Source organism: Orycteropus afer, unplaced genomic scaffold (genome assembly GCF_000298275.1).
Source record: "Orycteropus afer afer isolate SDZICR_OR568_19922 unplaced genomic scaffold, OryAfe1.0 scaffold00096, whole genome shotgun sequence".
Lineage (NCBI taxonomy): Eukaryota > Metazoa > Chordata > Mammalia > Tubulidentata > Orycteropodidae > Orycteropus > Orycteropus afer.
This window is the reverse complement of record NW_006921683.1, coordinates 6020947-6043313: the sequence shown is the minus strand read 5'-3', so window position 1 is coordinate 6043313 and position 22367 is coordinate 6020947. Positions and strand designations below refer to the sequence as shown.

General features: G+C 38.0%; 1 pseudogene; it reads left to right on the top strand.

Moving 5' to 3' along the window:
* Positions 1–3519: 3519 nt before the first annotated feature.
* Positions 3520–4181, top strand: LOC103198553 (annotated as a pseudogene).
* Positions 4182–22367: the final 18186 nt, after the last annotated feature.

Below are 22367 nucleotides of genomic sequence, written 5' to 3'. Positions count from 1 at the left end.
ACAGAAAAGGCTTTTGATAAAATCCAACACCCATTCTTGATCAAAACTCTCAGCAAAATAGAAGGGGCATTCCTCAACATATTAAAGGGCATATATGCAAAACCAAAGGAGCTCAGGTAGCATAGTGCCTAACACATTTGATTGCTAACCAGAACAGTGGCAATTCAAATCCACCAGCGAATCCTCACAAGGAAGACTGGGCAATCACTTCCATAGTGATACCACTTCGGAAACCCAAGGAGGGGTCATTAGGAGTTGAAGCCAACTCCAAGACACTCAGAATGCGAAACCGACAGCCAAAATTATTCTCAATGGAGAGATACTGAAACCACTCCTCTTGCGAACAGAAACAAGATAAGGATGCCTGCTATCACCACTTCTATTCAACATTATATTGGAAGTCCTAGCCAGGGAAATAAAGCAAGGAAAGGAAATCAAAGGTATCCAAATTTGTAAGAAAGAAGTCAAACTATCCCTATTTGCTGATGTTATGATTCTATATCTAGAAAACCCAAGAGACTCAGTAAAAAAACTACTGAAACTGAGAAATTTAGAATTGTGTCAGGCTACAAGATCAGCATGCAAAAATCAGTTGGATTCCTCTACACCAGGAAAGAGATTGCTGAAAAAGAAATAAGGCAACAAATACCATTTACAATAAAAAAATAAAATAACTCACTGCTGTCGAGTTGGATCTGACTCACAGCGACCCCTTCTTGGGTTTCCAAGGCAGTATCTCTACAGAAGTAGATTGCCCAACCTTCCTCCCAAAGAGTGACTGGTGGGTTTGAACCACAAGTATTCTGGTTAGCAGTCAAATGCCTTAGGCACCACACCACCAGAGCTGCCCCATTTACAGTAACTACTACAAGTATTCTATTTATTTATTTATTTATTTTTGTAACCATTTATAATAGCTACCAAAAAAAATAAAATACTTGGGAATAAATCTTACCAGGGACACAAAAGACCGGTACAAAGAAAACTATAAAAGACTACTTCAAGAAGGCTAACATGTGTATATGGGTGAATAGATGGGTGGATAGATGGGTGGACAGGCTGAACAACTAGGTATGTCTATGAAATGGGGAGTGTATCCAAGAACATATATAGGGTTGGCAGAAAATGGTCCTATAAGTTTATGTGAATGATCAGAATTCCCAGGTGTATAGTAGAGCTGAGAAGGGGCAAGGTTGTAGTCACTGCTTGTCACAGCCAGCTACTCAGAGGGACCAAGTAGTTGAACCTGCGGGCTTGGGACAATAGTCGCAGGGGACATCAAGCTCAATTGGCATAACATACTGTACAAAACATTGTTCCACCTCTTGCTTTGGCGAGTAGCGACTGGGATCTTAAAAGCTAACAAGCTGCCATCTAGATGCAACAATGGGTCTTTCCTCGTCCAGAGCAAAGAAGAATGAAGAAAACCAAAATTCATGGAAACAATTAGTCCTAGTGACAGGTACACCATCCGATCTGCAGCCTATACGACTATGAGACCAGAAGAACTAGATGGTGCCCGGCTACCACTGTCATCCACTTCGAAGGGGATCTATGTAGGAGATCTTTAATGAAGAGGGAGAATAATGTGGAACAAAACTCAAAATCATTTGGAGAAAAAAAAAAAAGGGAGGGGATCAGGTGTGCTCGTCAGATAGAGCCTGGTGGTACCACTGAGACTATGGCCCCTAGTTGCCCTTCAGGTCTGGAACTGAACGCACACTTGTGGCTTCCAGCAAAACAAAAGACAGGCATATGAGTTGAACATTTACCTAAAGTAGATACACTCCTTGGAGAGAACAATCATGGGAGAAAGAAAGGCTGCTTATGCACAGGGAGACAGCTCAGGGGGCAGGAGTCCATGGAGGGATGGACACAGGGAAGAGGCAACTATGGGGAGGAAGTAGAAGGGGAGCTGTTGCATAGTGGTAAACTGTGGTCAAAGTCATGAGACAAACTATATATGAAGCGCTGTATGGAAAGTGAATTTGCTCTGTAAACCTTCACCCAAATCACAATTTAAAAAAAAAAAATGATTAAAAAAAAAAAAACTACTTCAAGAAAGTATAAGAGATCTACATATATGGAAGAACACACCATGCTCATGGATAGGAGGACTGAACATTGTGAAAATGTCAGTTCTATCCAAAGCAGTCTATGCATCCAATGCAATACCAATCCAGATCCCATCAACATTCTTTAAGGATATAGAAAAAACAATCACAAAATTTATATGGAAAGGAAAGAGACCTTGGATAAGCAAAGCACTATTGAAGAAGAACAAAGTAGGAGGTCTCACACTGCCAGATCTCAAAACCTACTATACAGCCACAATAGTCAAAACTGCCTGGTTTTGGTATAATGATAGACACAAAGACCAATAGAATAGAATTGAGAACCCAGAAATAGACCCATCAACCTGTGGTCAGTTGATCTTTGACAAAGGGCCAAAATCCATTAAATGTGGAAAAGCATGTTTGTTTACTAAATGGTGCTGGCAAAACTGGATATCCATTTGCAGAAAAATGAAACAATATCTGTACCTCACACCATACACAAAAACAAACTTCAGCTGTATCAAAGATTTAAATGTGAAACCTAAAACTATACAGATCCTCAAGAAAAAACTAGGGGCAAATGTAGAGCCCCTGGCTCTAGTGGCATAGTGCCTAAGGCATTTGACTGCTAACCAGAAGGCTGGTGGTTCAAACCCACCACTCCTCAGCAGGAAGGTTGGGCAATCTACTTCTGTAGTGATACTGCCTCGGAAACCAAAGGAGGGTTTGCTGTGAGTTGTATCCAACTCGAGAACAGTGAGTTTTTTTGTTTTTTTTTTTAACTATATGACATAAATAGACTATCAAGCATAATCCAAAATGCACAAATAGCAGAAGAGAAACTAGATGAATGGGACCTTCTCCAAATTAAATTTGTAGGTGCTTCTAAAGACTTCTCCAAAAGAGTCAAAGAGAACCTACAAATTGGGAACAAATATTTGGCAATGACATATCTGACAAGGGACTTATCTCTAGAATTTATAGAAAACTCGAACATCTCAGCAACAAAAAAACACATAATGCAATTAAAAAATGGGCTGAAGACATGAATAGACACTTCATCAAAGAGGATATGCAGGCCACCAACAAACATATGAAGAAATGCTCACAATTATAAGCCATTAGAGAGATACAAATCAAAACAACGAGATACCATCTTGCCCCAGCACTAGTAGCAAAGTTCATCAAGTCATAAAGTAAATGCTGGCAAGGATGTGGGGAGTTTGGGACTCTCAAACATGGCTGGTGGGACTGTAAAATGGTACAACCACTGTGGAAAGCAGTACAGCAGTTTCTTAAAAAGTTGGAATTAGGGCCCTGATTGCTCACAAGTCCTGCCTCCACCTGCTCTGGCTAGCTCCGCCCCACACTCGGGCACCTCCCCTTCAGGTTCCTCCTTCTCAGTCGCCATTGCACTGCACTCAGTTGCACCAAGATAAGGGTGCAGCAGCAACCCGTGAGGATGGTGCGCATTTGGCAGGGCCCACGACGGTGGGGGTGTGCAGCCGACCCCCTGGGCCACTTCACACGTCCTGTGCTTGGAAGTGTACGAGAAGCTGGTGCAGGTGCTCTGCGGATACGTCTTTTGCTCTGCTTGGCTGCAGGAATGTCTGAAGCCAAAGAAACCAGTCTGTGGGGTATGACACAGCACTTTGGCCCCTGCCGTCCTAGCCGTGGAGCTCCAGCGACATATTGAGAGCAAAGATGTCTTGCCATGGCTGCCTTAAAAATTTCTTCCTATCCAAGATCCAGGCCCACGTGGCTACTTGTTTCAAATACCAGAATTACATCATGGAAGGAGTCAAGGCCACCACCAAGGATGCATCTTCAGCCAAGGAATATCCAAAACTGTTACACTTTTCCTTGTCCTTATTATCCTGAGTAGAACTTTGATCAGGAAGGACTTGTGGAACACTGCAGATTATTCCATAGCACAGACACCAAGTCTGTGGTTTGTCCATTATGTGCTTCCATGCCTTGTGGAGACCCCAGCTACCGCAGCGCCACTTCATAGAGCACATCCAGCGCCACCACCAATTTTCTTATGACACTTTTGTGGATTACGATGTTGATGAAGAGGACATGATGACTCAGGTTTTGTAGCGCTCCATCATAGACCAGTGAGCAGCTTCTGCTGTCCATCTTCCATCCTAGAGCTTCCATGTGAAACATCTTCAATGTACAACACACCTAGGAGTGAGCCTGTGGCATTAAGAACAGGGCTCTTCTGGCAGGGGAAATAGGAGCCCAGGTTAGAGACCCCTCTTTCCCTTGGGCTCTTACAAAAGCTGTTGTCCCCTCCTGTTAACCTTGTTTTTCACATGCTCTAGTCTTATATTAATCCTCAGCTACTGCCTCTCCTGGCAGAGAATCCAGCTTCCCACTTCCACCTGCTCTTGTCTCACATTTGTTTTTCCAGTCTGTTGTTTATCTCTCAGGTCCTCCAAGCCATCCTGGACTTTTCTGGGTCACAAATAGCACAAATGAGAGAAGCTTCTCCTTGTCCCTGAGGGGTGTGAGCTCTAGCAACAGTGCTTCTGGGCAGTGATGAAGCACCTGGCACTATGCAGCTTCCTGTGAGCTGTCATTGGCAGCAGCTGCCAGAAGCTGGAAGTCCAGTCCTATAGGTCTGATGTGGGAAGGTTCAGTTAGTAGTATTTTCCTCCTCCTGTACACACCCATAGTATTAACTGGTTCAGTCTTAAATGCCTGCCTGGTGCCTTTTTAAAATAAGGTGTTACAATATATTTTTAGTGAAAGTGTTTTCTAGGTTGTTGTTGTGTTGTTGTTGTTATGTGCCGTCGAGTCGACCCCGACTTATAGCAACCCCTCCTTGGGTTTCTGAGGCAGTATCACTATGGAAGTAGGATTGCCCAACCTTCCTTCCGAGGAGTGGCTGGTGGGTTTGAACCACCAGCCTTCTGGTTAGCAGTCAAAGTTTTCTAGGTTAGGAAAGTTAAATCCCATATGTCCATAAATGGGGAGAAGGGTCACCTAAGAGAGGTGGGAGGGTCATGGTTTTTGGATCTGATTTTCAAGTGAATGAGCTATTTTCCTGTGATGGCATCAGGTTTACCTCTTTATTTGGGGGATTGCTTACAGTTTTGTCCTTGAAACATGAAAAGGAGTTGAATAAGGAGGAGAAGGGAGATTCCAGTGAATTCTGGCTCTGTATCTTCTTTTTGGTGACTTAGTTAAGACTGAGCTTTATTTTCCTGTAACTGGTGGTTTCCTTGTGAAGCTGGTTTCAGCGTGGACATCAGTGTGTGTAAACCTTCCCTCCAAACGCAGGAAAGGTTTTAGGCAATGTGATAGCATACCCCATTGCCTCTGGTGACAAGACAGATTGTTCTTACAGGAACTACGTTTCCTGATGAGCAGTTGTTCATAATAGCTGTCTGCTAGAAACTTGCTTTTGGTAACAGGTCAAGAAGCCCCAAGTTCAAGGTAGTTCATGGATATTAATAAATAAAAGTATAAAACATTTTTCAGCCTACTCTGTAGGAGTAGGACCTCTGATCAACCAAAAGGCACATGAAATTAGGTCCATTTTTTCATGTGAAACATCTCAAGTCTGAATGTGGCGATGTTTTTGGCCTGTGTCCTGCTGCTGTGGGCCTGCTTTCTCTCGACCGGCCGAGACAGCCCTTTTGAGGCAATAACTTTTTTGCCACAATGTTGCCTTGGAAGGTGCCAGCATTAAGGTTGGCTTCTTCACTATAATTTCTGGAGAAGGCTCGCTCAGGCCTCCGTGGGCCGAGAGCATCTCTGGAAGATCTGGAGGGGACTGGACAGAACCTTAGTGTGAGGGGCGTGAGGTGAGCACATCCATCCAACTGGTGGTTCAGAGAAACTTCTTTTCTTGTATTAAGTGTCCTTCATGTATTTCTAATAAGATGATTTTCCAGAGTGTGAAATTTGTTATGTTCTCACTTTTAAAAAGGCAAAATAGAAATAAATTTCTTAATATATCCCAAAAAAAGAAAAGTTGGAATTAGGAATATCATTTGACCCAGAAATTCCATTACTAGGCATATATCCTAAAGAAGTGAGAGCTAGGACAAGAACAGATATATGTGCACCCATGTTCATTGCAGCACTACTTACAATAGCTAAAAGATGGAAACAAACTAGGTATCCATCAATTGAAGAATAGATAACCAAACTATGGTACATACACACCATCAAAAACTATGCAACCCTAAACAATAACGTAGAGTCTGCAAAGCACCACATACCATGGATGAACTTGGAGGACACTGTTGTTGTTGTTGTGTGCCATAGAGTTGGACCCGACTCATAGAGACCCCTCCTTGGGTTGCCGAGGCAGTATCACTACAGAAGTAGATTGCCCAACCTTCCTTCCAACGAATGGCTAGTCGGTGGAGGACACTATGCTGAGTGAAATAAGTCAATCCCAGAAGGACAAATATCATATTAGTATTATTGTAAAAAGTCAAGGAAAGGTTTATATATGGAAAGAGATTTTCTTTGTTGGTTACCAGGGATGGGAGGAGAAGGTAGGGAATAATGTTAGATAGGAAGAGACAAGTATTGATTTGGATTAAGAGAAGGGAAATGTACCAAATGTGATTGACCAACATGGTGGCATTGAGGAAGAGGAAGACATAGAGTGGTGCATGGGAGGTACAGAAAACAAAGATGAACCTTTTCGTACATACAGTACTGTGTTGCCAGTGAAGACAAGCATTGATATATGGGAGGATAGAGGGGTGGACAGGCTGAATATTAGGTATGTCTGTAGAGGGTAGAGTGTGCCCAAGACCATGTATAGGGTTGGCAGACAACGTTTCTGCAAGTTTATTGGTATATAGAATTCCCAGGTATATAGTAGATATGACAAGGGACAAGGTTGTAGTCACTTCTTGGCCACAGCCAGCTACCCAGAAGGAGTGACTAGTTGGATCTGTGGGTTCAGGACCATAGTTGCAGGGGACATGAAGCTCAATTGGCATAACATACTACACAAAACATTGCTCCACATCCTAGTTTGGTGAGTAGTGACCGGGATCAGTACTCTCTGGATGAAACGATGGGTCTCCCTTCATCCAGAGCAAAGAAGAATGAAGAAAACCAGAGATTCATGGAAATAATTAGTCCAAGTGACTGGAATACCATGCACTCCTCAGCCTATATGACTATGAGACCAGAACTAGATGATGCCTGGCTACCACTGTCAACCACTCGGAGGGGATCTATGTAGGAGTTTCTGGATAGAGTGGAAGAAAAATGTGGAACAAACTCAAAACCATTAAAAATAAAATAAAAAAAAGGACCTGGTTTCCTGGTCTGATAGAACCTGATGGAACCACTGAAACTATGCCTCTATCTGCCCTTCAGGTCTGGAACTGAACCCATTCCTTTGGCTTCCATCCAAACAAAAGGCCAGCAAATGAGGGGAACATTTACAATAGGTAGATACACTGCTTGGAAAGAACAATCGTGGCAGAATAGATGGGCTGTGCATACACAGGGAGACAGCTCAGGGGGCAGGACAGCAAGGAGGGAAGGACACAGGGAAGAGGTAATTATGGAGAGGAAGTGGGAGAGGAGCTGTTGCATTGTGGGAAATTATAGTCAATGTCATGAGACACAGTGTATGTGAGCTGCTGTATGGAAAGTGAATTTGCTCTGTAAACATTCACCCATATCACAATTAAAAAAAAAATATATCTAAATGGGGTCAAATTGAGAATAGCAACTTCACAGATTAGATAGGAACCATAGGGGGCAGTGACTTTATGTTAATGAGGGAAGAACAACTCAGAGAAGGAGGCTGAGAATAGCTGCACAACTGAAATAATTTAATCAGTGTCACTGAAAGGTATGTGCAGAAACTGTTGAATTGGTTCTTATTTTTATTATTTTTTTTTTTACTATGGATATTGTCAACAACAACAAAATGAATTAAAAAAAAAAAAAAAGATGTGACTCTACCTTTTTCCACAAGCAGTCAGATTTGAGATAGTAGGAATTCAGCTTTGCAGCTCTAGCTTTTTCTACCAATCATGTTTTCAAATCTAGCTTTACCAGAAAGATGTATTTTGGCAGATGCCATCATCCATCATAGATAAGTTAAAGCTTCATTCTTCCTTTTTCTCCTTATCTTTACTAGATAGAATCTAGAAAGAAAAAGGAATGGTAAAATGGTATCGGAAATGTTTATTGTCAATCCTAGAGCTGGCTGTAGTTCAAAGAGTGTCATATAATGTGCAGTTAAAGTGATTTTAATTTACATGAAAAATTTTAAGGATTCTCATAACACATTTTTTTCTTTTGATTGTTAAAATTATAGTTTTCACACAGAAATAAGAAAAACAACATGCAACATATTTACTTTATAACATCTAAAAATATAAAATGAGAAGAATTTAAATGTTTCTACAAGTGACAGTTGAATATTTTATGAATAATTTACTGGTGAAGTTAAGAATAATCTCTTTGAGGTGCTGAAGAATGGGAAAGGGATTATTTTTTGGGCTCTAGTATTAGTTCTAAGAGGTACCTAAAAGTTTATTCACATCTGTGTGTTGATTCATGAGTATTCAGAGCCCTGACAGCTGCTTTGAGAAACTTCCATGCTGCAAAAAATGTGCTCTAGTCCAAGACCACCTCCAAAGTTTTCACAAAAAGACCTTTATGTCCACATATAACATAGTTGCAGTTTAAAAGGCTTTTGTATAATTTCAGAGGTAAAATCCACTAAAAGACAGGAAAAAAAAAAAAAAAAAACTATGTAACTTTCCATCACTTCCGACTCTGCCTGTCCTTAGATATTGTCTTATAAAAAATCTAAATATCTTTAAATATTAATTCACAGATATCTGTGGTCACTTGGGCTATCCACTTCCTGATTAAGAGAAACTCTTCTTCCAGAGAGGTAACAAGGTGGAGTACAAAATAGATGGACTCTTGATCTATTAGGAGCTCTGGTGTCATAGTGCCTAAGGCATTTGACTGCTAACTAGAAGGCTGGCAGTTCAAACTTACCAGCCACTCCTCAGAAGGAAGACTGGGCAATCTACTTCTGTAAAGATACTGCCTCATAAACCCAAGGAGGAGTCACTATGGATCAGATTTGACTCAACGGCAGTGAGTTTGGTTTGGTTTTTGGTCAATCCATTAAATTAAGACTTGCGTCATGATTTTACTTGAGTGCCCTTAGGCAAGATGACTCCATTTGACTGGGACTCAGTATTCTTGTTTCTAAAATGGGAATGATAAATAAATCTAACATTGCAGAGGAAAAATAAAATAAAACATTTTATTTTGTTTGTTGCCATTGATTCAACTCTCACTCATGGTAAAATAAAACCCAAACCAAACTCTCTGCTGTTGAGTCAGATCTGACTCATAGCAACCCCTCCTTGGGTTTCCAAGGCAGTATCACTACGGAAGTAGATTGCTCAACCTTCCTTCTGAGGAGTGGCTGGCGGGTTTGAACCGCCAGCCTTCAGGCATAAACCATTTATGTCACCCAGGAACCAAAAATTAAGCAAAGTGACTGAAGCAAAGTGCAAATTAATGTCCAACTTAATTAATCTTGGTGGCCATTTAGAATTTATAATCTATCTGTTATTTTATAGTATAATGAATTATTTAAATGGAAATCTTAATTGACTTTCATAACATTCAGCCTGAAAAGGAGAGGAGTAATCTACTTGCCATTCATTTATACCACCTTCAACTGTGATTGGTAGATTTAGGCTACACTGCATCTTTTCAGAGGATATTGACTCTCTGATACTGCTGATGGCTTCCCTTTATGATAAAATAATCAAAGGTGAAGTGTTTCACCTACAGATCTATGAATCACAAACAGTCCATAAACACATCAAATTTTCACTTCTCTTAATAACCACAGTCACTTCCTTTAGTAATGTTTGATATAATGGCTCAAAGTATTTGCTTATTTACTGCAAATTAAAACATCTCCATCAATTTGAGACACTTCTTTCTCCTGACCAGCTGGTTGACTCTCATAAAGGTACTAAACATCTTCTATTTTGTCCAAGACAGCTCATCTGGATAATCATAGGAGGTAGGAAAAACAACCATGCCTTACTCCACAGAAATTTCCAGATTATTATTCATTTATCATCAAAAGTCAGTAGTCTAAATGTACATCCTACTATGGTGAGTAGTGATAGGGTTCTTAAAAGCTAGCTAGTGGCCATTTAAGGTGCAACTACTGGTCTCTCCCCATGCAAAGCATAGAAGAATGAAGAAAATCAAAGATGCATGAAGCAACTAGTCCAAAGGACTAACAGACCACATTAACCTCAGCCTCCATGACCCTAAGAGCAGAAGAAATAGATGGTGCCCAGTTACCAATACAGACTGTTCTGAAAGAGATCATAATAGAAAATCTTGCATAGTGTGGGAGAAAAATGTGGAACAAAACTCACAATCATAAAAAAGACCAGGCTTACCTAATCTGACAGAGACTGGTGGAACCCCTAAGACTCTGACCCTTAGTCACCATTCATCCAAACCATAGGCCCAAAAGTGAACAATAACACCAAGAACACCTTAGATCAATCAACCGTATCAGATCAAAAGGGCAGTGTTTGCCCAGGGATAAAACTCAGAAGGCAAGAAGGATAGGAAAGAAGATGAATGGAAATGAGAAGCATGAGGAGGAAATGGAAAAAGAGCTGTTCAATTCTGGAGGAATGCAATCAATGTCACGAAACAAAAGATGAATGAAATGTTGAATGGAAAACCAATTTGCTCTGAAAACTTTCACTCAAATCACAAAAATGCATTTAAAAAGTTATTTGTCTATGCTTCATGTGAATATATGTATGAAAGTATCCATAGATTCATATATATTTATTTTATCTCCTTATAATCATACATATATAATTTCCAAGTTAAATTTGCTGGCTGCATAAATAACCCGTCCTTCTTGTAGTTTTATGTTGCAACCCTATTTGAATCACTGCAACCAAAACCTAAGGAGCTCTGGTGGCACAGTGCCTAAAGCATTGGGCTGCTAACTGGAAGGTTTGTGGTTCAAACCCACCAGCTTTCCCACAGAAGGATGATGGGGTGATCTACTCCCACAAAGATTTACCACCTCAGAAACACAATAGGAGTCACTATGAGTCAAAATCAACTTGATGGACAGTGAGGTTTTTTTTTTTTCTTTTTTTTTATTTGGAATCAGAATCTAGTTCCAAAGCTTCACTGAAATATTTTGATTTTAGGATTATGAAATTGGTAGCCTGATGAACATGACTTTGAAGTCTTACCTAATTTAATGAGTGTCAGAAACAGCAATTTATGTATTTCTAGTCAACACGACATCCACACGACCTGCAGCCACTTTTCAAACTGCTGTTTTCACAGATATGGGAAACACACCCTGACTGAGGGGAGAAGACTTTTCAGTTCTTGGCACTTTATGAGGACCTACAACTGGACAATGATGACCAGGATGGGGAAGATGCTAGGAGAAGATGTTACTAATCCCAAGCCTTCCTGGCTCTAATCTAAGGACACGGTTTTGTGGTCTTTCATCAACTTCCAAAGAATTCATCCTTTTTCTCATAGCACCTTTTTTTATTTTTTTTTAAGTCTATTTTAAAAAGCTCATACAGTACCTTCCTCTGGTCTTATATATTCTCTTAAATACCGAACCAGTTGCCATCAGGTCAACTCCAATATGGTGGCCCCTCATATGTTAGAGTAAAATCCTGATCCTTAGGATTTTCCATGGCTGATGTTTTGGAAGCAGATCACCAGACTTCTCTCTCTCTTTTTTTAAATAATGCATGTTATTAAAATATAATTTATGTACAGTAAAATACACAAAACTAGAGTGACATGGGTCAATGCATATTTGCTTATTTATTTTTTGGCAGTGTTCCCTTCCCTACCCTCCCACTTACGGCAACAAACAAATAAAGTTTCCTTCCATATATAAACCTTTCCTTGACTCGCCACAACAATGAAATAATGCTATATTTGTCCTTCTGTGATTGACTTTTTCACTCAGCATAATGTCCTCCAAGTTCATCCATATTATGCAGTGTTTTTCAGACACTACATTATTCTTTAGTGCTGCATAACATTCCATTATGTGTGTGTACCATAGTTTGGTCATCCAATCTTCCTCTATAAATCTTAGAGATAAGCCCCTTGCCAGGTATGTAATTATTGGCACATATGAATTTGTTGCTGTCATGTTTGTTATGTGCTTTTTTGTGTTGTCGATTTCTTTGTTCCATATAATTTTCTATGCTGAACTCGTTTTATTTATGAATCGAATTATCACTTCCTTCACTGCTATTGTTTTAGTATTTGCTGAATATTTATGCTGGTCCTCTTTTTTAAGGTGAAGGTTTATCATTTTTCTTTGAGGTTACCCTGTGATTTATAGTTTTCTTTCCAAGTTTAGAACACTTTGTTCTATCTTGTAGTTGTCTTAATTTCCCTACCATCTAGAAGTTCTGTAATGACAGAGTTTTTACCCTCTTTTTTGTTTGCAGTTGTACTCATTAGTCAACTGATGTCTCTGGTTACCTGTGTACAATCTTGTAGGCTTATTTACTTTGGATACTTCCATAGCTGGGTTGATTTCTGGGTTATATCATCATGTGTGTTAATTGCCACTTGTTGTTTGCTGTTATTGCTTCTCTTCCCAAAGGGCTCCCTTTAGCATCTCTTGTAAAGTCGGTCTGGCTTTAACAAATTCCCTTAAACTCTGCTTATCTGGAAATGTCCTAAATTTCACCATCATTTGTGGGGGACAATTTTGCTGGGTACACAATTCTCAGTTGGAGATTTTTCTCCTTCAGAGTTTTATATATACCATCCCATTATCTTCTCACCTGCATGGTTTCTGTTGAGAAATCTGAGCTTAGTCTTATTGGTTTCCCCTTATGGGTAACTTTTCATTTTTCCTGTGCTGCTCTCATGATTCTTTGACTTTGGTTTTGGTAAGTTTGATGATGATATGTTTTGGTGATTTTCTTTTGGCATCTATCCTGTTTGGGGTTCATTGGACATCCTGAATGGATATATTCTCATCTTTCATCATACCAGGAAAATTTTCTTCCAACAAATATTCAACAGTTTTCTCTGTGGTTTTATTTGTCTCTCCCTATTCAGGAATTCTGATGACACATAGGTTATTCCTTTTGATGGTATCCCACATGAACCTTAGGCTTTCTTCATTTTGTTTTGATCTTTTTTCTGATTTACCCCTTTCCAAATCAGTGTTCAGGTATTTTCCTTCAGTCTTCCTAACTCTGTCTTCCATTGGTTCAATTCTGCTCCTTTCCCCATTCAATATCTTAATCTATTTCTGAAAATTTAGTATTAATCTTCTGGATTTTTCTGTGTCGATTTTGTATCATTTTGTTTTTGTATTATCTTTTGAAATTATTCTAGGGTTTTCTCTATGTTTTTCTTGATCTGTCTTTCAATTTGTTGAAGATACTTAAATATAATTCTTTTGAATTCCTTATCAGGGAGTTCCAATGCTGCATCTTCCTCAGGGATGTGTTTTGGGTCTATAACCTAGTCCCTTGTTTCTCCTTCTTTATCTTGCTTCTTTGTGTGAACTGTGATGCTCTGTTGTCTCTGAGGCATTGTGATGATTTTTTGTGTTTATATTTAATTGGTGATTGTATGTTGGAGTGACTTGCCCACAATTTTCATTTTCTTTGTATGTTATCTACCCAAGCAGGGTACTATGCTCCTCTATTCACTAGTTGATAGCACTGATACACTCACCACCTATTTATTTTCATTTTGTCATCCTCTCATATGTCCCTGCCGACCTTGGCAAACATAGCCTATTCTTATGTCCCTGGAATTTGAATGAGAATGCTTCACTTTAAAATCCAAAATGGTTGCCACTTGTAAAGATTTAAAATGGCTGAACCCTCAGTCACTTTAAACATCCAAAATGGCTGCCACATGTGAACAATCAAAAAGGCTGTGCCCTCTGGACAAAGGAAAGTCAACAGCTCAGGTTGTCTCCCTCCTTGCTGTTTCCCTACCTAGTCATAGGCCATCAGTGCAGTAGTCCTTATAGTCCTTAGTGACCAGGGAAGATCTTTAGGTCAATTCTCAGGTCCCAACACCACTTGGAAATATTCAGGCTATTGGTCCCCTCAGAGTAGCTGACAGTCTGCAGCTCTGACTGTGTCTGTACTCATTGTTTTCATTCAGGTTTTTCCACTAGTTGGTGCCTAATCCACTTCTGTATAGTTCCTTTTGAAGCTAAGGGCTCGAGGATTATCTTCTATATCCCTGTCAATTGGTTCTCCTTTTCTTTGTTGAATAAGGTCTCTGTCACTTGTCTGCCTGTTCCTCCATCTTACCAGAAGTCTAGCAGACTTTTCTTTCTTCCATCTCTAATTTTTTAGTTAGCAAGTGTTAACTGCTTGCATCACCCAGAGACTCCTATGATCTTAAATTCTCTACTAAAATACTGGAATTCAGTTTAACAAAACCATAGAATTATAGTTCTATAAAACCTCAGGAGTTTGAGAGTTTCAAATAGATAATAATTTTCCTTATATTTGCTTGTTTTCTATCTCAGCCTCCAAAAAAAAAAAAAGGTTATTCCAAACAAACCTGAGAGAACTATGGCCTTGCTCTGACATACTGGTGAAAAACAAGGCTCTGGGAGAAGGTGAGGGGCCCTGGATCCAGGAGGCCACCACTGGCAAGGGGAAAATCTGATCTTGTCTATTACTCAGGCTTAATCTAATGGAATCATGAGGCTTAAGTCTGTAGCATGTTCACTACAGCAGGCTAGGAGAGAACCCATAATTTAAAACGTTTCTTCTAAATAGTCACAAGATTTTTGCAAAACTTCCCCAGCTAGAGTAAATAAAAATGAATGATTAGTAACCATTCTGACAATAAAAATGTGCTGGGTGATAAAAAATAAAACAAAGTCCTCTTATGGTGATTATACTGATGACTTTATTTTGTCATGGTGCCAGACGGGGGAAATCAAATAAATCTTACATTTCTGCTCTGAAAGTGTGGAGGGAGAGACATGACAGTCAGTTAGTAAAATTATTCTGAAAGCAGTTCTTCGCTAAGTAACTTATCACCAAAACCAAAAAAAAAAAAACCTCACTGTCATTGAGTCGATCCCAACTCACAGTGACCCCTCCTTGGTTTTCTGAGATTGTATCTTTATGGAAGTAGATTGCCCACTCTTCTTTCTGAGGAGTGGCTAGTGGGTTTGAAACCCCAGCCTTCTGGATAGCTGTCAAATGCCTTAAGCACTATGCCACCAGAGCTCCTAGTAACTGATTATTAAGAATAAATTCTTATTCTACATTACAATAGCTCTTTATTGTTTATGTTCTATCTTCCCAGCTACAGTGTCAAAAACATTTAAGATATGACTTGTGCCTTATATCGCTCATATTTAGCATAGTGCCAGGAATGGTGCAGGCATGTACTGAATGTTTCTTGAAAAAATGCACTATTTCTTGTGTCTAGCATTGGGTAAGCACTTAATAAATATACATATTTTTGAGAGTGATCAGGTATTTGACTAGTTCCTTGTTTCATATGCTCAATCAGCAAATCATTTATAATTCAGTTGTATACAAATATACATGCATATTTAGTACAAAACATAAAAATAGCATTAGTATACTGACCACCATATGATTCATTCATACACGTAACTTGACCTCAAAAATTTTTCATTGCCTCAGGTAAAACAGATATTTAAAATATTAATTATCTACCATGTGTTGAGTAGTGCTGTGGGAACTTCAGATGGCCCAGAGTCAGTAGAGACTAACAATGCTGATGGGGAAAATGCTAACCAAAGCAGTCAGCCCTCTCCTGTGAAGGCACAGGTTGGAGTGAGCACTCATATCAGAGAAACAGAAAGAAGTGCATCAGAAAATGTCTTAAAAATCTAATTAATCCACTGGACTTGATCTCAATGGGCAACATTGAAGAGTTCCAAAGGAATCCACTGCTTAATTCTATTGGAAGGATCTTATGTGATTTTGGAAAGATGACAATAGTTATTGTGGGAAAAATGGATTAGAGGTAGGAAACAGAGTTAAGAGTGTAGAAACTGTGCTGTTTTAGTCGTTGTTGTTGTTACATAAGGTGAGAGAAAAAGGTGCTTTGGACTAGGATGGGGCTGCAGAGACAATTTTGAGAGACTGGTAGAAAATGATATGCTCAGTTTTGGTTGTGCTGTGTTGGAGACACATGTAGCACAGAAGAAGGGATACAAAATGAAACATTGGGTGTGCTATTCTGGAGTTCAGGAGAGCTACGGCAACGAGGGAAAGAGTTTAGAACACATACTGGGGACCAAAACTGCCATGTAGATGGGCTTTCAGGGAAGACCATGTCTTGTGAGATTTCCCACTTGAATGAACAGTATTTCTCCAGGAAGAAAACTGAGCTAGTGATACAATAAATAATATTCAAAAGAGGAGTAACATAGGAATACTTATTTTTAGGTAAAAATGATTCTTTTTTTTATGAGATAATAACATAGACTTGAAATAAATATTTTTAGTGGACAAAGTAAACCTGCTAATTCTCTAAGCCTATAGTACAATCTAAGGCTTTTTAATAGTTCTCAACTAACAGAGAACAAGTGAAAAATTAGTAAAGGTTAGCAAATTGGTACAATTTGTCTTATCCAGTGGTATCTTAACTTCACAGTATATAACGTATGGTTTTACTTAACACGTGATTTAGTTTCATTGTGTTCTCTCACAAGAAATTAAAAGTGTATGTTATTTAAATATATGACTATTTGCAGAGTACTTAGGCTAAAAGATCCTACAAATATTGAATATTTATATATATAATTTTGTATTATTGTCACAACATTATGGCAGAAATGGAAAGAATTGAAAATAGAGATCTGAAAAGTTTATAGACTTTGTTTTACTTTGCCTTGTATTATAGTTTAAAGAATGAAATCTTCCTCCTAATTCCTTTCAGAATAGCAAAGTGTTTAGACACACAAGCTTAGGAGTTAGTCAGGCAACTTGGGTTCAAATCTTGCCTCTGTAACTTAATAGCTAAATGACACAGTAACTGAATCATGTAAGCCTCAGTTTTACTATTTGTAAGATAGGGATATTGTCTACCTTTTGGAATTACTATGAGGATTAAATGAGATAAAGTAGTTAAGATGTTAGCATAGTGATGGTCACAGATAGATGACTAAATGCATAGTTAACCACTGTCAACTGTATTGAGTTGACCAAGGACTCTTACTCATTTCAGTGCCAAAACATTATGAGGACAGGACTTCAGCTTTGCAGGTCCATGGTAAATGTCTGCTGAATGGAAATTTGGCATGCACTTTAAACACACATGCTTTCACCCACAAGCTAGTCTTAGCAGTAGCATCCCTAAGAAGAAAGAGCATTGGTGTCAGATTGGTCAAGATTTGAATCCTAGCATTTTCACTCAATAACTGTGTGACCAGGAACAAATTCTTACTCTATAAACTATCTCCATCTGTAAAAGATTAATGATACCTACTTCACAAGTATGCTTTAAAATTGAAATGACTTTTAAAATAACAGTATTTCAATATATTCCTCCTTCTCTCTTTCCCTTTTATCCCCTTTCTGAAATCTTTTCTGTCTCTTTCTACTCTTTCTTCTTCATATTATTAACATTATTATTTGAGGACCATAATCATGCATATAAAGTACAGGGTCTGTAGTGGCAACATACGGCCCATGTTCTTCCTCTCTACTAAAAATTCTGAATTAAAACAAACATCAAGAGCTTTCCTCTGAAGGTTAAGTAAATAAGTGAATGAATAAGGAAAGAAACAGGTTCAATCCCGTTGCTTTACAAGAAAGAGCACTGGTGGTGTTCTGAGACTAGGTTTGGAGGTCATTATCAGAAACACTCAATTGTACTGAGTTTTGATAAATTCTAGATGACTACATATCAGTTACTTAACAGTTTTTTCTTTTGTTGAGTGAGAATAACAGTGACTTTCCAACAAGTAATAAACAATTGCTAAATTCTTTGGCAAAACAGAAGATTATATAAATAGTTGAAAAGTGTGAACAGAATAGAGGAATTTTAGTTTCCTTCCTTGATAGATAATAACATTATAACAATCTGACTAAGAGAATATATGGCAACTTATAACAACATTCAGTTTAATGCATTTGGTCAATCAGTTTTCAATTTATTATAATTTTTATGTTTGTGTGTGCAAGTGTGTAAAACACATAGCAAAAGTCTGGTTCTAAGAGACTTGGGAAAATATAGGGAAAAATAGTAATGATGTCTTTGTATTCACAAATTCTTCTAGTGACAGAAGAAGCGGTAAGTAACTAACAAAACTAATGTGGATGCATTCTTCAATAAGTTTATATAGTAACAAGATATGGACAGATGGTTCATTGCTGAGGATGGCTAAATGAACAGACAATTGGGCATAGTGGCTCTATAGTTTGGAGCCAGACTGTGGAGTTCAAATCCCAACTCAGATATCTAAATTTGTAGGACCCAGGACTAGTAAATTACTAAACTTCTCTCTGACTTGGTTCCCTCCTTTGTAAAATGGTCATAATAACAGTAGCTACCTCCCAGTGTTCAAGTAACCGAAGGGATAATTACCTACCAAATACTTAGAACAATGCCTTCTACACAGTGAGCACTATTTAACTGTTAGCCATTGCTAAGGACTTATAACAAAATTAAACAACAACAATAAAAAACAACCCCAAATCTAGTGTAAGCTAAACAAAAAAGCCAAACTCACTGCCATCTAGTCAATTCCTACTCATAGCAAACCTTTAGAACAGAGTAGAACTGCCCCTCAGGATTTCCAAGGCTGTATATCTTTATGGCAATAAACTGCCTCAGTTTTCAACCACCATCATTTGGTTAGCACCCAATGTGTTAGCCACTATAATACCTGAGCTCATAATATAAAGTGTACAATGATTATTAAAGGCAAGAAAAGTTCTGTTTGGAGTAAGAAAGTCCAAATGCACTGTCCTTGACCAATGCAGTTATGATATTGGAAGAATGAACTCAAATGAAAACTCTTCCACTCTTAATACATTTTTTGACCTCTGTCAAGAAGGATGAGGTTCTAAGTGAATGTAAAAATTGCTAAGGTGAAATCTAAACACCAATTAGGTGAATACAGGGATTATAAAAGAGCTTCTCTAAGGAAATTCCAGTACTCGGAATTACCTTTATGAGTAATAAATGAATAATAAATGAGATTAGCTATGGCTTGTGATCTTAAAACCAATATAAAGAACACCAACAGGTCCTATAATCTGTAAAATAATACAAGTTTTTCTAGTTTTCTCAAAGCAATACCATTTTCACACTTCAAGATGAATGTGCTTCATATTCCAGGAGCAATTCTACAATGGATTAGGATAGCAAGGACATCATGTAGAAAGATTAGGGAACCCCTAAAAACCAATGATGGTTTAATAAAATAAGTATCTAAAACAATAAAATAAAATAAAACTCACTGCCATTGAGTCAATTCTGACTCATAGGGACCCCCTTGTGTTTCTGAGGTGGCAAATCTTCACAGAAGTAGATTGCCTCATGTTTCTTCCATGGAGCAGCTGGTGGGTTTGAACCACCAACCTTATGATTAGCAGTCAAATGCATTGGACATATCAAACTACTGTCATTATTTTTTTTGACAGGACTGGTATACTGGAAATCTAGAGTAATGTCGGACATAACAAAACTGGGAGTCACCAAGGCATTTATTTATTTATTCAACAAACAGTTAAAAAGTGCTTAAATTATTGCAGAATATGACTTGACTTCTGCATTTGAGAGGAATGCCAAGACATGCATTCCAATAAATGTAGTAATGGGGCAGTGAGATATTGAAGATATAAAATCTGTAGTACTTACACAATATAAGGAGGGTGTAATGTCTAGGGCTTCTCTATGTTTCCGAACTAGGGCAACCATGTGGATTAATAGTTGTCAAAATTCTATCAATACGTGCTAAGCTGGTTGAATATTAATCACTTGAGGAGATAATCAAAAACAGATATTCTTAGGTAGGAAACCTAAGATTCTAGTTCACGGAAGTGAGCAGAGACCTGTTATTTCTTAGTGTAAAATGCTCCTCAAGAAATTTGGGTATCCATTTAGGTTTGGGAAGCACCAAACAGATAGCAATTAATGAAGTCCTCAAGCAGGAATAATGAAATTTATTTTTTTAATACACACATTATGATTTCTACATTTTGGTAAATCAAATCTCCAAAACAGTCACAAAGAAGAGGTTATATACTAACACCAAACACAATACCATTTGATTCAAAGAGATAGCATGCCTCTTTAGAATTTTCTTCAGATTCTGCAGTGTGATCTTTTGAATGTTGACCATGGCAGTAAATCTTAACCTTTATTTATAGATTTGATTTTTGGAAATAGCCCAAAGTTTTTCACAGCTAAATAAGGTCAATAAAGTATATGATCGGCTTTTAAGTATTTTTTTTCTGAACAAAGTGAAATCATTGAAATATACATAGTATAACCCTATAACACTCAATAAATATCTCTAGTAAATATAAAAATGTGCACACACATATACAATCATATACTGGGCAACACATTTCTTGGGTAATAAACTGCAAAGCTACAAAGTAGGTTCATAACTGTTGGCACAGATGGAGCTATAAATTATTGGAACATGCTTAAAGGCCTTACTGGCCTTCCATAGAGACAACCATGTGCATGATGTGACTTCAGGGGTTAACGAGAGCCAATACCTTATTTAAATAAACAAATAAATAAATCTCATTTTCTTGATCCACTCTAGACATTTAAAATATAACCATTAGTGTTCTCCTCCTCAGGCTTAAAACATTGACCATTACAAAAATGCACATTCTCTTGGGAAGAATGACATAATAATCCCTCTAAGCTATTGATGCATTTACATTAATAAGTTTGTCATGAACAAAGCTTTACTAGAAGCCTAATGATTCTCAAGAGGGATCATCATGCCTGTGATGTGCACTTTAAGTGAACATCAATGACAGGGTAAGTGAAGATAATGTACAATTTGAATGTATTTAAATGGTGACTAATATGTAAATATGAAAGTAACCCAGTGGTTTCTTTGAGAACATTTTATGATATTGCATCAAAATATGACAAATTTTATGCAGAATTCTGCAATGGAATAGATACCAACAGAAATTATTAAACAGCTTGTACATCAGAGCAAGCATTACTCGGCAACTCAAGTGCACATTATTAATATTTTCCATAGTATATGTAACCAATCACTCTATAACTGTGAGGCAGGGTAGGGCACAGTATATAGTGGAGAAAATGTGTCATTTGCCTGCTTTACATGAGAAAGTCAAGTGTAAATCACAGTCGACTTTGCCTCACAGGTCTGCTCCACAATATCAGATGTGCAGATGTAAGGACTAAATTCATTATACATTTTCTCTAAACAGCTTGTTTTCTACTATTGTGAAACACTACTTTGAAGAAATTAAAAAGCCCTTCTTATTTTAAGTAAAATTATAGGGACATAGGTCACAGCTTAATCTTATCATTGAACAACATGAAAGGAAAGAAGACAGGGAGAGAGAGAGAGGATGGAAAGGAGGGAGGGAAGAGAAAAAGAAGAAAGTAGGTAACTGGAAGAGAAGGGAAAGGAACAGAATAGAAGGCAAAGCAAGTCAGGACAAAAGCAGAATAGAGCTTAGTCAGACAAAATCCATTAGAAAACTTTGGACTCTGATTTTTCACACATTTTAGAGAAGCAATCACAAACAGAGGAAGTTTCAAATGTTTTACATTCACCTTAAAGACATCAAATGCTTCTGAAAATTCTGGAATACTTGGGACACTTTTTTTTTTCCCCCTTGAAAATATTTTTATATGGAGAAATATATAGCACAGATTTAAAGCTAAATTCTCTATCCATATATTTAACCTTTACTGAGAAGTGTTGTGTTTATGTGCATTTGTGTGCACATGTGTGTTTTTCAGCATGACATAAGAAAAAGCTGTCATTCTCTTTGCTGTGATGAAGCACTTATAGCCATGGTAGTTGTGTAAAAATGGTAGACTATCATATTTCCTCATCATGAACCAAACTGCTCACTACTTACTTCTCTCATCTTATGTTAAAATGAAAATCATTATAATACTCTTTTTGAAAATGTCAATCACATCATACAAATGCTGTTATTTAATTTACAAACAGCATTAGCTATGATCTCTGGAATGAGGATGTGTGGGATAGGAAGCGAGAGGCCAGGAAATCTCACAGCTTTT